This window comes from Ochotona princeps, chromosome 4 (genome assembly GCF_030435755.1).
Source record: "Ochotona princeps isolate mOchPri1 chromosome 4, mOchPri1.hap1, whole genome shotgun sequence".
Taxonomy (NCBI): domain Eukaryota; kingdom Metazoa; phylum Chordata; class Mammalia; order Lagomorpha; family Ochotonidae; genus Ochotona; species Ochotona princeps.
In genome coordinates this window covers 76,358,756-76,372,131 of record NC_080835.1, presented here as the reverse complement: position 1 = coordinate 76,372,131, position 13,376 = coordinate 76,358,756, and the positions used below count along the sequence as shown (strand labels likewise).

Sequence of the window (13,376 nt, the reverse complement as noted above, 5' to 3'; positions counted from 1 at the left end):
TTTTTCATTGGAAATATAGAGTTACAAAGAGAAGAAGAGACAGAGAGAGCTATCCTCCATTGCTTTCTCAGGCTATAAGCAGAGAACTGTATAGGAAGTGGAGAAGCCAGACCACCACAGACTGGTGCCCATATGGGATGTTGGCACCACAAGCCAAGGCTGAGCCTGCTATGCCACAACTCCAGCCCCACAAAAGTCCTTAGAGTTAGTACTATTTGGATGTCTGTGACTGTACAAGTAGAGTAGAAGTCTGGATTATGCAATGAGACTGTAATTTTTGAATCCCAGCGCCACCGTTTCCTTGCTGATAGCACTTTGTCTAAGAAGTGGGTCTGGCACTCCTGCACTGGGTGGTTTGCTAGTGGGATAAGAAGTCACTCCAAGATAGGCAGGAATGTCTTGGTCAGTAAGTTTCATAAGCAAAGAAGGTCTCCATGAAAGGGAGCTCTGGGCAGGGCACCCAAATAGACCATTCATGTGAGTTCAGTGTCTCTTTGCTCTGTGGAATTCTGGGTCCTCTGGAATACTTTCTAAGCATACATTTTATAACAAAGATCAGTGTGCAAAGAGGCATGTATCCAAAATGCTGTGAGGAAACAGAAGAGATGGATTGTACTTGAAGACATGTTTACCATGCATGGATGAAGCTTATTGTCATTTTTAAAGTTTATTCTATTCATTTGAATAACACAGTGACAGAGATACAGAGACAGAAGAGGGAGAGATCGTCCATCTGTTGGTTTACTTCTCAGATGGCCCCAACAGCTGGAGCTGTGCCAAGCCAGAGCCAGAACGCAGGAATACCAGCTGGGTCTCTCGAACTCAAGTCCTTCACCCATTAGTTGGTGTTCCCCAGGTGCATTATCATGGAACTGGATTAGGAACCGAACAGCCAGGACTCAAATCAGCACTCCAATACGGGATGTGAGTATCCCAGGTGGCAGTTCAACTCGTGGTACCACGCTGGCCCTCTTAAGTGTTGTTTTGAAAGATAAATCTGAGCCCATCAAAGGGAAAAGAGAAGCAGTGGCCCAGGCAACACAGAGGCATGAATATGCATGGCAACATCTCTCAACCTTTTCTGGCTTTCAAACCTTGTGTGTTCACTTGTTACATACTTCAAGGCTCTCATGCTCTGCTTTGAAAGGGAAAATATGTAAATAACTTTGTGTATTGATTTTCCAAAAATTAAAAAACTAAACAAACACCGTCACCTCTTCCAAAGACATTAGTCTCCTGGAACATGACTGTGAATCCCAGGGAAACCACTTGGGAGCTCTTAGTACCTAGCATGTTTGGACAACTCGAGAAATATGTGTTGAGTAGACTAGAGGGATTTGTGAAGAACAACATTAGGAAACATTAGAAGGGCAAAAGAGAGCTGGACTGCCAAGTTTCCTATGCTTGGTTACAGTCTAATGAGAGACCCACACAGACACATGTGACTTAGTTGTCAGATTCCCAACACTATGAGATGATAAATGTGTGTTGTTTTAAAACACAAGGTTTGGGATAATTTGTCCCCGGAATATATAGCCAGTTTGTAGCTAAATACTTAATTTAGCTCACACTTCCTGTTAGGTACTTTGTTAAGCACCTAAATCTTACTTTGATGCATGTGTCTCAGCCAACCTTCCTGGTAAACTCTAAAAAGCAGGATCACGGTCCCATTTTATAGCTGAGCATCCCAAAGCTTAACCGATTTAAGGAACGCTCCCAAGCTCACACAGGTAGCTAAACCAAGTTCTAATCTTCATATTTTTCCACCTCAAATTCCAGTTCTGAACTGCTACAGTACCTCATCTTGAAGGCAGTAGAGTGCTGTGGAGTGGTAAGTAGGTAAAAGAGGGATTAGCTTCCAGAAAACTCCTCATTAGATCCACAAAAATGGGAGCAGAGCAACGAAAGGCAGATAATTTTATTTCCCCTTTAAAGGCTATTAAACACAGCATATTATAATGGAATTAGTGACCTTATTAAAACATTTACTCACACATTACTACTTGATAAAATTATGAGTTAATAAATCTTTTTACACCTACAAATGATACAACAAACCATTCATCTGGAGGAAAATCATCTGTTTGCAGTGACTCTCTGAGTCATTTCGGGAGTTAATGGAGTCTTTAAAATGCCCACCAGAGACCTCAGGGATAAAAGAAGGACTCCCAGATCCCCGCAATCCAGAAGGACCTGTGTGACGCCCTTCATGCCAGCTGCATCTTTCTGCCCATTTCTCAGACCCACCCACCCTTCAGCTGTTCAGTTGGCAGAATGGTGGGTGAAGCTCTCCTTAGCTGAAAATGTCTTCACTGCCAGAAGGCTCAGGACAAGTCAGAAGTGGGAGAGGGCAGAGCCCAGCAGAGACTCCCACCCTCTGGTTCAGCTGGTGCCACGAAAAACTTTCTTTCAGAGAAGATTTGCAGGCTTGGTATGAGACGGGCAAGCAGGTACCGGTATCCAGACAGGCCTCAGAAGATGGCATCTCAGACCTCAGAAATGCACCTTCTTCTTCAATGAGGGATCTACCACTTACCAGCTCTGTTGCTTGAATCAAGGCACAGTGTCCATCCTCCTACCCTTCAGTCATTCTTCCTCATCCTTCCATGTAAAGGTCCCTCCTTCCTCATCACCATCTTCCTTAAAATGACTGCTCCCTTGGAGACATCCTGGAATCAGAGGAGTGTTATGAATGGAAAACAGAAGGGACTTTTGACAAACTAGGATAGTTAGAGACAGGGAGGCATTGGTTAAAACAGAACTGGTCAAAGTGCAGTACAAAATGTATGAGGGTGCCATTTTTTTTTTAGTTAAAATTATATCCCACACTTAAGGACACATTTGTCTTCCTACAGAATGTATAGACAGAAGGCAACACAAAACATAATATAAATTCATTGGATTAAAAAACACCCAAACATTTAACATTTATTAAAATAATGAGTTGCAGTTCACCTTTTTTTGACTAAATTTTTAATAAACTTTTAAAAAAAGATTTATTTTACTGGAAAGTTGGATATACAGAAAGGAGTAGAGACATAGCAGGAGATCTTCTTTTCACTGATTCACTCCCCAAGTAGCTACAACAGATGGAGCTGAGCCGATCCAAAGCCAGGAGCCAGGAGCCTCCTCTTGGTCTCCCACGCAGGTGCAGGGAACCAAGGCTTTGGGCTGTCCTCAACTGCTTTCCCAGGCCACAAGAAGGAAGATGGATGGGACGTGGGGCCACCAGTACTGGAAACAGTGCCCATATGGGATTTTGGGTTGTGCAAGGCTATGACTTTAACCACTAGGCTACCGCAGGGCCCTGAATTCTCTGTTTAAAACAAAACAGGGCCTGGAGCAATGGTTCAATGGCTAAATCCTCATCTTGCACATGCCAGGATCCCATATGGGTGCCAGTTTGTGTCCTAATTGTTCCAATTCCCACCCAGTTGCCTGACTTTATCCTGGAAAATTAGTTGAGGATAGTGCCTTCAGACTCTGCACCCACATGGGAGACCTGGAGGAAGCTCCTGGCATTGGATCAGCTCAGCTCTGGCCGTTATGGCCACTTACGGATTGAACCAACAGAAGGAAGATATTTCTCTCTGTATCTCCTTCTCTCTGTATATCTGCCTTTCCAATGAAATGGAAAAAAATGAAAAGAAAAAAAAAGAATGAGAGAAAGAAGAGGGGAGGGGAGGTATAGCACCCCTTCACCCTCCTTACTCTCGTTTCAAACCAACACTTTCCCTGTGCATTGTGGATAAATCGGCAACTTACGGCAGGGCTGGACTTGCTGCACACCTGCTGCATGTCAGGTGGCATATCAAGACATTTTTCCATTTAGTTGGTACAGTAATTCTGAGAAGCCCTCCACATTTCACAGCAGAAGAAACTGAGGCTTGGCGAGAGTTAGGTAAGATACCTAGTGTGGAAGCAATGACTAGAACAGAAGTGAATTTAAGCAGCCTGCCCAGCACCTCCTGTCTTCAGCCTGAGGTAGTTCCACCCTAGGATCTGCTTCCCTTTCATGTTCTGAGTGGGCTGGCAGAGAAGGGAGCCACATGAACTAGGTAGACCACACCCTGAGGAAGGGTTCCTTTACCATGGTCTCCCCAAAGCCTGCCTCTGCACCTGGTACTAACTAAACGACCATAAATATGGGTTACATTAAACTTCAAACAATTGAGTTTATCTGGAGTGTTCACAAATGCTCTGCCAAATCTCTGCTTTATAAATTGTCACCTATAAACCTGTCGACCCTGCCCCGAACAGCACAAAAGCGAACAGGCTGGTGGAGGGATATTGTTTGGACCTGGGTTCTCTCTAGAAAATAAGCTCTCTATTTTCATAGGTGAGCAGGGAGCAGGAATGGGGAAGAGAAAGAAGGAGCAAGGGCAAGATGGCACAGGGAGACTTCTGCAGATGGTCACTGCGGTGGGCAGCCGGAAATTGCTCCCACCAGGACTTTGGGAAGCCAAGCACAGAAAGCCCATAGGAAAGACAAAAGAGGAAAGCACTTACCATCAGCTCCAGCCACCCTTGGGTTGTACCCTCACTTGCAGGTTACAGTGTGAAAAGCAAGTGGGTTCCTCCAACAAGTATGGAACAAACTCTGGGCAGAAAAGAAGAGGTATATATGTAATTAACATGAAGGTCTGGCAGCTTGCAGCCATTGGGAAGGGGTTATAGCAGCACTGACATGAGAGATGGGATGACAGGAGACAAAGCAGGTCCACCTAGGGACCCACCTACGGACCCATGGGCCTGGGAAGGGAGCTGGAAGAGCAGGAGGGCTAGTTAAAATCCTTGAGTGCATCCGAGGTCTGGTCTAGTCCTACTGGGGAGATCTTTGGAAAAACACATTTCCTGACTCTCTAGTCATGAAATTAGAGGTCTATTCAGATTAAAAACTCTCCTTTTAAAATGCAAATAACAAAGAGGGCCAGGGTTAATTCTACTGGTCTTTAAAATCCACTGTGAAACTTTAATAGGATTATCTTTTGAAAACCCAGGGAGGCAGAGTGTTCATAGAAGATGATGAGAGGGGAATAGGGAAAGGTAGTAAATGACTGTTGTATCCCCCCATAAATGAGAAACAGTGGGGGGTGGAGGTGGAGGAGGTGTCGTGGGTCCAAACACTGGCCACACCACGTAGAGCACTGATTGTGACGGGGCTGTGACCTGCAGTCCCATTACAGAACAACTGTGTTGACTTGAAGCCTGCTTACAAAATAAAAAACTTGAGATCGCTTCTGAAAGCTCTCGGAAAAATGGAATTAAAAAGTAACTTAGTGCAAGATGTTAGAAACCCATGCACAGGGTTTTGAGTTGTCTGTGAACTTGTTGAAGACTCCTTGTACACACCTTTCCTAGACCTCTTCTGCACACTCTTTCCCAGACTGCAAAGGTAATTCTGCCCTTCCTTGCTTGACATTTCAGCACCTAGCTTCCTTCACAAGATTGCTTCATTCTACTTGTCTGGTTGCTTGTACTTCGATCTTTTTTCCCTCTAAAGCTTGAGCTTCTGGAGGCCAGGGCCACACCTTCTCGGTCCACCACACAAGAGCCTAGAGCAGCACTTGGAACAAAGTATACACTCAGAAAAGGTTTGTCGATGAATAAGCAAACAAGCCTGGCTTGGTGGATAGAATGATTAGATCACTGTGGTAAGGGTCCCTTGCACTCACCAAAGGCTTTTCAAGGCAGGTAAAATGACATCTTGGAAAGAGGAGGACCTCTAGCAATTGATATTTGTACATTGGCTTTGGGAATGAATATATTTGAGACATGCAAAGCTTGGTAGAAGCAAATAGGAGGAATATTTGAGTCTTGTGTGCAGGACTAAAGAATGCCCTTTTCGGCTATATTACTCCTCACTTTTCTTTTCATAAAGCTTTTCTTTCCCATTTCTAACAGTATCTACCATACCATCCTGTGTGAATTAACTCCATTCCCCCTTCTCATTTCTTAGCCTTGGACATTCTCCCCATCTCCTACTATTTTCCCCTTAGGTTATCATCCATTTAATACAAAGCCAGCTTCCAGGCAACTAGGATCTGGGAGAGGGTTAGCAACAGCAACGGTAATGTGCAGGAGAAGATAATCCAATTAGAATATTCACATCATTGTTCTTAAAGGTCATTGCCTTTGTCCCAATCACTGCAACACCCAGGAAGCCTTGCGTTAATGGTCTGATACAATTCTGTGTGCAGCCTGGACGGAAGTCAGCACCATTCCCTGCCCTGCTTTAATCTCTGTGTTATTACTGGTTCAAATTCTCTGTCTCTGCTCCAAAGTGCCATCTGGGACCTGCTGCTCTATAGCTGCCCACATCAAGACCCCTAGTGGCCCTGGAGACTGTGTCCGCACCCTCCCATTAATTTCTTCAGCAGAAGAGCAACTAAGCTGACATGAAACAAAAGTAGGCTTTTCCCGATTTCCTAAACAGCTGTCTCACCTCGACTGAATGAGAATGAATAACTTTGGTTTGAGGAGGATCAAATGAAGAATATTTTCCAAATGGGTTTCAAAATCAACTTCCTTGAATTCCTGCGCTGGTTTGCTTGAAGATTTGGCAGGTGGCTTATCAGTCAGTCAGTAGGTGCTGGAAGATGTTTGGTTCTTCTTTTACAAAGGTTTTGTGAGCCCACAGTGCCTCACTGGATTATGGATGAAGCAAGGGGCACATTCAGATCTTGGGCTCTCACTGGGCTTGTCATTAAAAAATGGCAAAGGACGGTGATCACAAGAAATCCAAGTTGAAGCCTGAGTTTTTTCTGTTTCTGGGCATTTGTTCATTCTCCAGGAGAATCCTAAGCTTTCTGAAGCCCCAAGGTGCCATTCTGGTTGCCACCTAAGGAGTGATTTCACCTCTAATTTTTTTCAGAGGTGTTTAAAGAGGTGCATAGGTTGGCTGAAAACCTAACACTTGCCACAAGAAGCAGCTTCCACAGAACTCACCAAACCAGACTACTAGAAAAGTAGTCGGAGTTACTGCTTTCCTCTTGTTATGAAACACCAGCCGGGAAAATTAAGATAATGATGATAAAAGAGCTGAAGTACGCCATGGGTTTCATGGGTGCCAGATTTGGTACTAGATGCTCCTATTGTCTCATTTAATAACCTCAACTTCCCTGAAGCTTGGAGACCTTACGTAACATGATGAGTCCTCACAGCCCGTAAGCAGCAGAATCCAGAAGGGAATGAAACCTGACATCAAAGCCAGTTCTCTGGAGCATCCCCCCCAGTGCCCTTGGCTGCAGTGCTTTCAGGAGTTCTTCAGCATCGTCATCAGCTGGTCAGCGTAAACAGAAGTTTACTCCCTACCTGCCACTGTCCTCAAACTTTGCAGGGACAATGTTTTGCTGTTCATGGAAACTGAGACCTAGGATTGTCAGGCACAGTGTAGGAAAACAAGCAAATAAATTGCCAAATGAGTGCTGTTTTTGGACTCCAGTGTATTTTTTAAATCTTTAAGCTCCTAAAGAATACTGCAGTAGCCATAATAAAATGTATAAAGAGCTGAGAATATTGAATCATGCAGAAGTAATAATTTTTATATGATTTGGCATCTGGGGATGAATCTAATAGATAAAATATCTTTTGACTTATAACGACACAGTTTAGGAAATGATTGCTTATCAGTTGGTAAGCAAAGGAATAATTAAAAATGTCTGTTTTCATTGCTGCTACCTTGCAACAACATGGCTAATTTCCCTGTGTAAGGAATGGAGAAATATAAAGAGTCATTCAACAGGGGGATATAAGGCCACATGAACTTCATCCATCATAGCTGGACCACTTGCTTGGCATACTCAAGATATCACCAGCCTTTTACACTATATGTGGAAAGCAAGTTGGTCCATGACACAGAAACAGTCTTTACTGTACATATTTTTAAAAGACTTTATTTATTTGAAAAGGAGAGTTAGAGAATCCTCTGGTTCACTCCCCAAATGGCTGCAACTAATAGAGCTGGGCTGTTTGGAAGCCAGGAGCTTCTTTGAGTCTGCCATGTGGAGGTAGGGACCCAAGCAGTTGGGTCACCCTTAATTGCTTTTCCAGGTGCCTTTGCAAGGCGCTGGATAGGAAGCAGAACAGCCAAGACTCAAATTAGCACTTCCATGGGATGTTAGCACTGCAAGAGGCAGCTTTATCTGCCTCACCACAGTGCCAGATCCCAGCCCTTGCTCTAAAACATGTAATTTTGCTATCATAAAACATTTTGCAGGGCCTCATAGCTTCTGGTGCCTTTCTTCCCCCCCCCCCCCAAATAAAAAGCTTAGTGAAAGGAAAACTTCTTTTGGGATGACAAGACAGTCTTTTGGGGTCAAGAATCAGTCAATCTCCCTTTACATCCTTCCACGGGGGTCATTTAAGAGCCAGGGGTATCCCAGGCAAAATAAGGTCCCAACTTGCAACAGTCCCTTGCCCACACTCGCCCTCATGACGGTTGAGTCTCAGTCTCAAACTCAGGTTCGTGACTTCACCCCTCAGGTCCATATTTTCAGAGTGGTCTTGGAGTCATCCTTGCTCCCAATCCGGATTCCCGTGGGTTGGCCCACATTCACATCCTCTCCCCGGCGCTTGTTTCCGGGGAGTTCAGGTCGACTTGCTCTAGCCAGCTTTGAGACTATGTGGGTCCTTTCCCAAGGCTTCTCCACAGCCCGGCTGGAATCCTCACCCCTCTGCAATGTGCTGCTATCTCTTTAACTGTCTATTTGACACACCCACTTTCCCAGGATGCTCCTGTCTCATTTGGGACAAGGGTTAGGCTAAGACCCTGCCTCATTTGTACATCCAATTGGAATGCCACTCCCTTCCTTATGGAACGGGGTGGGAGGGGAAGAGTGCGCACTTCCTGCTGAGGACCCTGTAGCTGTATTTTCGCTGAGGAACACAAGCGGATATTCCACCCGCCGGTGTCACACTCCTCTGCGCAGACGGGTCTGGGTCGGAGCTCCCCAGTTGCAGGTACCGACTTGGCCTTTTCTTTCTAGTTTATGAGCAGTTCCTTGGGCCGCGGATTGGTTATTTCTCAGTGTGTGGGGGCCCACACTCACACATGGAAGTACGCTTATTTCCTCACTGCCAAATGAACTCTGTTCCTGAGTGCATAAGGTACTTGTCTCCGTGGAAGGCAAGAACCCGGAGCTGAGGTTTATGTTCACGACCTGTGCCTGTATCCTCACGGACATCCCTCCCCTGCCTTGCCCCCAACCTCCATGGCTGCTTTCAGCTTCTCTAGTTTTCCAGGGAAGGCCCAGTTCTTCTCTGATCCAGGATGTTCACAAGCTAACCAAGGTGTCAGGCACACACCCTAGGGCATGGGAGAGGACCCCCTACTCCCTCTCTTCAGCACTGAGAACACCGTAATGTCATCCCCAGTGCTAAGGAGAACCACATCTCAAACCTTCACAAAGGCTTTCAAACACATCACTTGTGGGCTATCTGTACTCATACATGGCCTGGTCTTTATGACTTAACTTTTGGGTGCTTAAAATCCTTTTCATAGATTGATAAACCAGAAAATTGTTGGAACTAGAAACATCTTTTTCTGAGAAGATACTGTTCAGAAAATGAACACACAAACCACAGAGGAGGAGGCGCAATTCATGAAGCACATATCAGTCTGGGGATGGTAATAAAAATTCCTGCAGCTCAACATTACAAAGACCATGCAACTTTTAAAATGGCCAAGAGACCTGAATAGACGCTTCATAAAAGAGTTATGTGAGTTGTCAATAAGCACACGAAAAGATGCTGAGTATCATGGGTCATCAGGGAGATGTAAGTATTAAAGGCATCGTGAGGAACCACTTCACATCTATTAGAAAGGCTAATACCCAAAAGTCTAATAATGACAGATGAGGCAAGGATATGGAGCACCTGGCTCTCTCACAGCACTGCTAGTGGACATGGCAAACTTGGAAAGTTTTTTTTTTGTCATTTTCTTACAGAATTTAATTTTTTTTTTACTATGTTATTTGAAGACAGAAATATGTCTCCACAAAAACTTCTTGAGCAACAGTTTTGCACAAAGGGCTAAAAGCTCTTAATTTTAAGTGTCCGTTGGCAGAACAATGGATAAACAAACTGTGGCATAGCCATAGAATGGAGTATTGCTCAGCAATCTAAAGAAAAACAAGCTACTTATACAAGAACCACATGGGCAAAGAACAGAAACCTGATGTCAGATGAAACCAGCCAGACACATCATCTCATGTATATAAAATCCTAGAATAAATCAACAAGACTATTATGCTGGAATAAAATCAAAATAGCTGTTGCGGGGTGTGAGGATTGCAGGCACAGGGAACTGCCAGGACGGAGGAAATGGGTTCCATCTTAGCTATGGTAGGAGTTACCTAAGTATATGCACTTTTCGAAACTTAAAATGTATACTTTTTGCTTCATGTAAATCCAAGATCACCTAAAACAAAGAGAGAAATCTCTCTCCTGCAATCAAAGGTGGGAATTCAAAGTTCCTGGTCTTTGCACTGCTTTTTAAAGTAAAACATTCAGAAAATCATTTTTTAAAAATTGTTGTTCATTTATTTGATAGGCAGATGGGAGTGGAGAAGTGGCTGGTGACCTGGTTGCCCCATTTCCCATCCAGCTCCCTGCTTGTGGCCTGGGAAAGCAGCAAAAGATGGCCCAAAGCCTTGGGTCCCTGTCCCCACATGGGAAACCCAGAAGAAACTCCTGTCTCCTGGCTTTGGATTAGATCAGCTCTGACTATTGAGGAGGCGTGAACCAGCAGATGGAAGATCTTTCTCTTTATCTCTCCTCTCTGTAAATCTGCCTTTCCAATATAAATAAATAAATAAATTTTTTAAAGAGACACACTTTAATCTTTTTTGTTTTCTAAGATTTGTTTATATTTATTGGAAAGGCAAATTTACAGAGAAGGAAAAACAGAGAGAAAGATCTTCCTCTGCTGATTCACTCTCCCAAGCGTCTGCAATGGCTAGAGCTGAGCCAATCCGAAACCAAGAGCCAGGAGCCTCTTCTGGGTCTTCCAAATGTGTGCAGGGTCCCAAGGCCATCCTCTACTGCTTTCCCAGGCCACAGGCAGGGAGCTAGATGGGAAGTGGAGCAGTCGGGACACCAGCCAGCAGCCATATGGGATCCTGGCACTTCCAAGGTGATTTAGCCACTGAGGCATCACACCAGGCCCTAAAGTGAGTTTCTTATAGGCTGAGTTATTTAATTTGTATGCAATATGATAATCTCTGGCTTCTAATTGGAATGTTTAAGACATTTACAATTAAATGCTTTTTCCCCATATTTTTCATTTTTGAGACAACTTTAAATTTACATTATAGTCAAAGGTTTAATATGCCAATAAACAAAAAATGTTTGAGTTTAAACTGTTGTCTTGATACTGGTTTTTTTATTTGTTCTGTTTTTTATTTTCACTTTTCTTTCCTTTCAAGAACTGAATATTTTTATGATTATGTTTTACTTCCCTTGTTGGTTTTATTAGCTATAACTCCTATTGTTACTGTAGTGGTTATTGTAGAATTTATAGTGTACATCTTTATGTCATCAACATCGACCTACAAGTGCTTTCAGAGCACTTCACATATAGTAGATCTTAATAATAGTACTTTCTAAAGTCTTACCTCCTTGCTCATGTAAGTGCTGTTTTAAGTACTCTAACCCTGATGGTACATGTTTATTATTTTAGTTCTAAATGGATGCTTAATAGTTTAAATGCTTAGTGATACTTTTATTGTATTTATTCATTTTTATTTGAGAAGCAGAGAGACAGAAACAGAGAGACTTTCCATGTGTTAATTCACTCCCCAGTGCCAGCTGTCGCTTGGGCCGGGTCAGGCTGCAGCCAGGACTCAGTAACTCAGTTGGGGCCTCCCTCAGGGGTGACAGGGGCCAAAGCAGTTCACCTGTTGCCTTTCAGGTGTGTGTTACAGCAGGAAGCTGGATTGGAAGCTGAATCAGACACTCTGGCAAGGATATGGCCCAATAGACAGTGTTTTAGCCACTGTGCCTAGCATTGTCCCTATTTTAAAAAGTGATTAAGACTATAAGAAAAACGTATTCTTATTTACACAAATAGTCATTTCTGGTAATCTACATTCCTTTGTGTGGAATTCAGATTTCTTCTAGTCTTTGTTTTTTTAACTAAAAGAGTTGACCATTTTATTTTCACATTTCACAATACAAATGAAAACTCCACTTTTTAAAACTCCACTTCTGCCCTCCAAAATGACTTTCTTAATAGGAAAGTGGAGCAAATCATCTTTGTCATGCTGTTAGAAAACACCCAGAGTTACAGCACCATGATCTCCTGGTGAAGCAGAGCAAGTGATACAAAACTGCCAGGAGGCCTCCCTACTCCCCTTATCTGTCTGGCTGAGTCATTCCTGGGCGAGTGGGCACCATCATGGGATGGGCGGGAGGTCTCATCATTGGGGGACCAGGCATCACTGGCATATGGCCTCCCATGGGTGGGAGCAGGACCCAGGAGCAGGTCCCACTGGCATCATGGGAGGGGGAGGAGGGCCCATCATTGGCATCATGGGAGGGCCTGCCATATGGGGTGCAGGCATCCTACCAGGGCGAGGAGGACCCGGCAGACTCAGGGGAGGGGGGACCATCGACCCTGCAGGAGGAGGAACAGAGAATGGAGTGGGAGGCATCTTTCCTTGTTGAAATGCATCTGTTGTTTTGTCAATCAGGCTCTGACCTGCTCTTCCATTTCTGATAGTAGTTTTTCACATTCTCTCTGTGTTTCTCACCACTGCAGTGTGTTCTTCTCACAGATGGAGAGTCATGGGTTGAGTACGTGTCGTAGTAGTCACAGTAAAACTTGGACATGTTGCCGCTGGCTAGACCAGTGGAGGCTCTGCTCCCTACCATCCGGAAATGACGCAATTTCCTCTAGTCTTGCTTCTATACCTTTTTTTTTCTTCTGTTTTAGTGCTAATCTACTGAAAACAAATTCAGAAAAAAAGAGTTTTGTTTCATATTCACCTTTGAACAACGTTATTACTGGATGTAGACTCTAAGGATTGATTATTTTTCCTTTTAAATGATATCTGTTATTTCACTATATTTTGGCTTGCATTGTTCTGCCTAGAAGTCTGCTCTTATTCTTATCTTGTCTCTATGTACCTATTTTTTTTATTCTCTGCATAATTTTAACATATTCTTACTCTTTTGCAGAGTAGGAAATGTTTTTGAAACAGTTTGAAACAGATTATTCTATGTCTTGATGGTGTTTCCTTCATGCTTTTGTGTGTGAAGTTCATTGGAAATATTTGGTTTCTGAATTGAAAATATCTCACCAAATTTGGAAAGCATTTGTCCATTATTTTTAATATATTTTTCTGCTTCTTTTTCTTTGGAGGCATAAATTAAAT

General features: G+C 43.5%; 1 pseudogene; it reads right to left on the bottom strand.

Moving 5' to 3' along the window:
• Positions 1–12,144: 12,144 nt before the first annotated feature.
• On the bottom strand, positions 12,145–12,831 carry LOC101519925 (U1 small nuclear ribonucleoprotein C-like; annotated as a pseudogene).
• Positions 12,832–13,376: the final 545 nt, after the last annotated feature.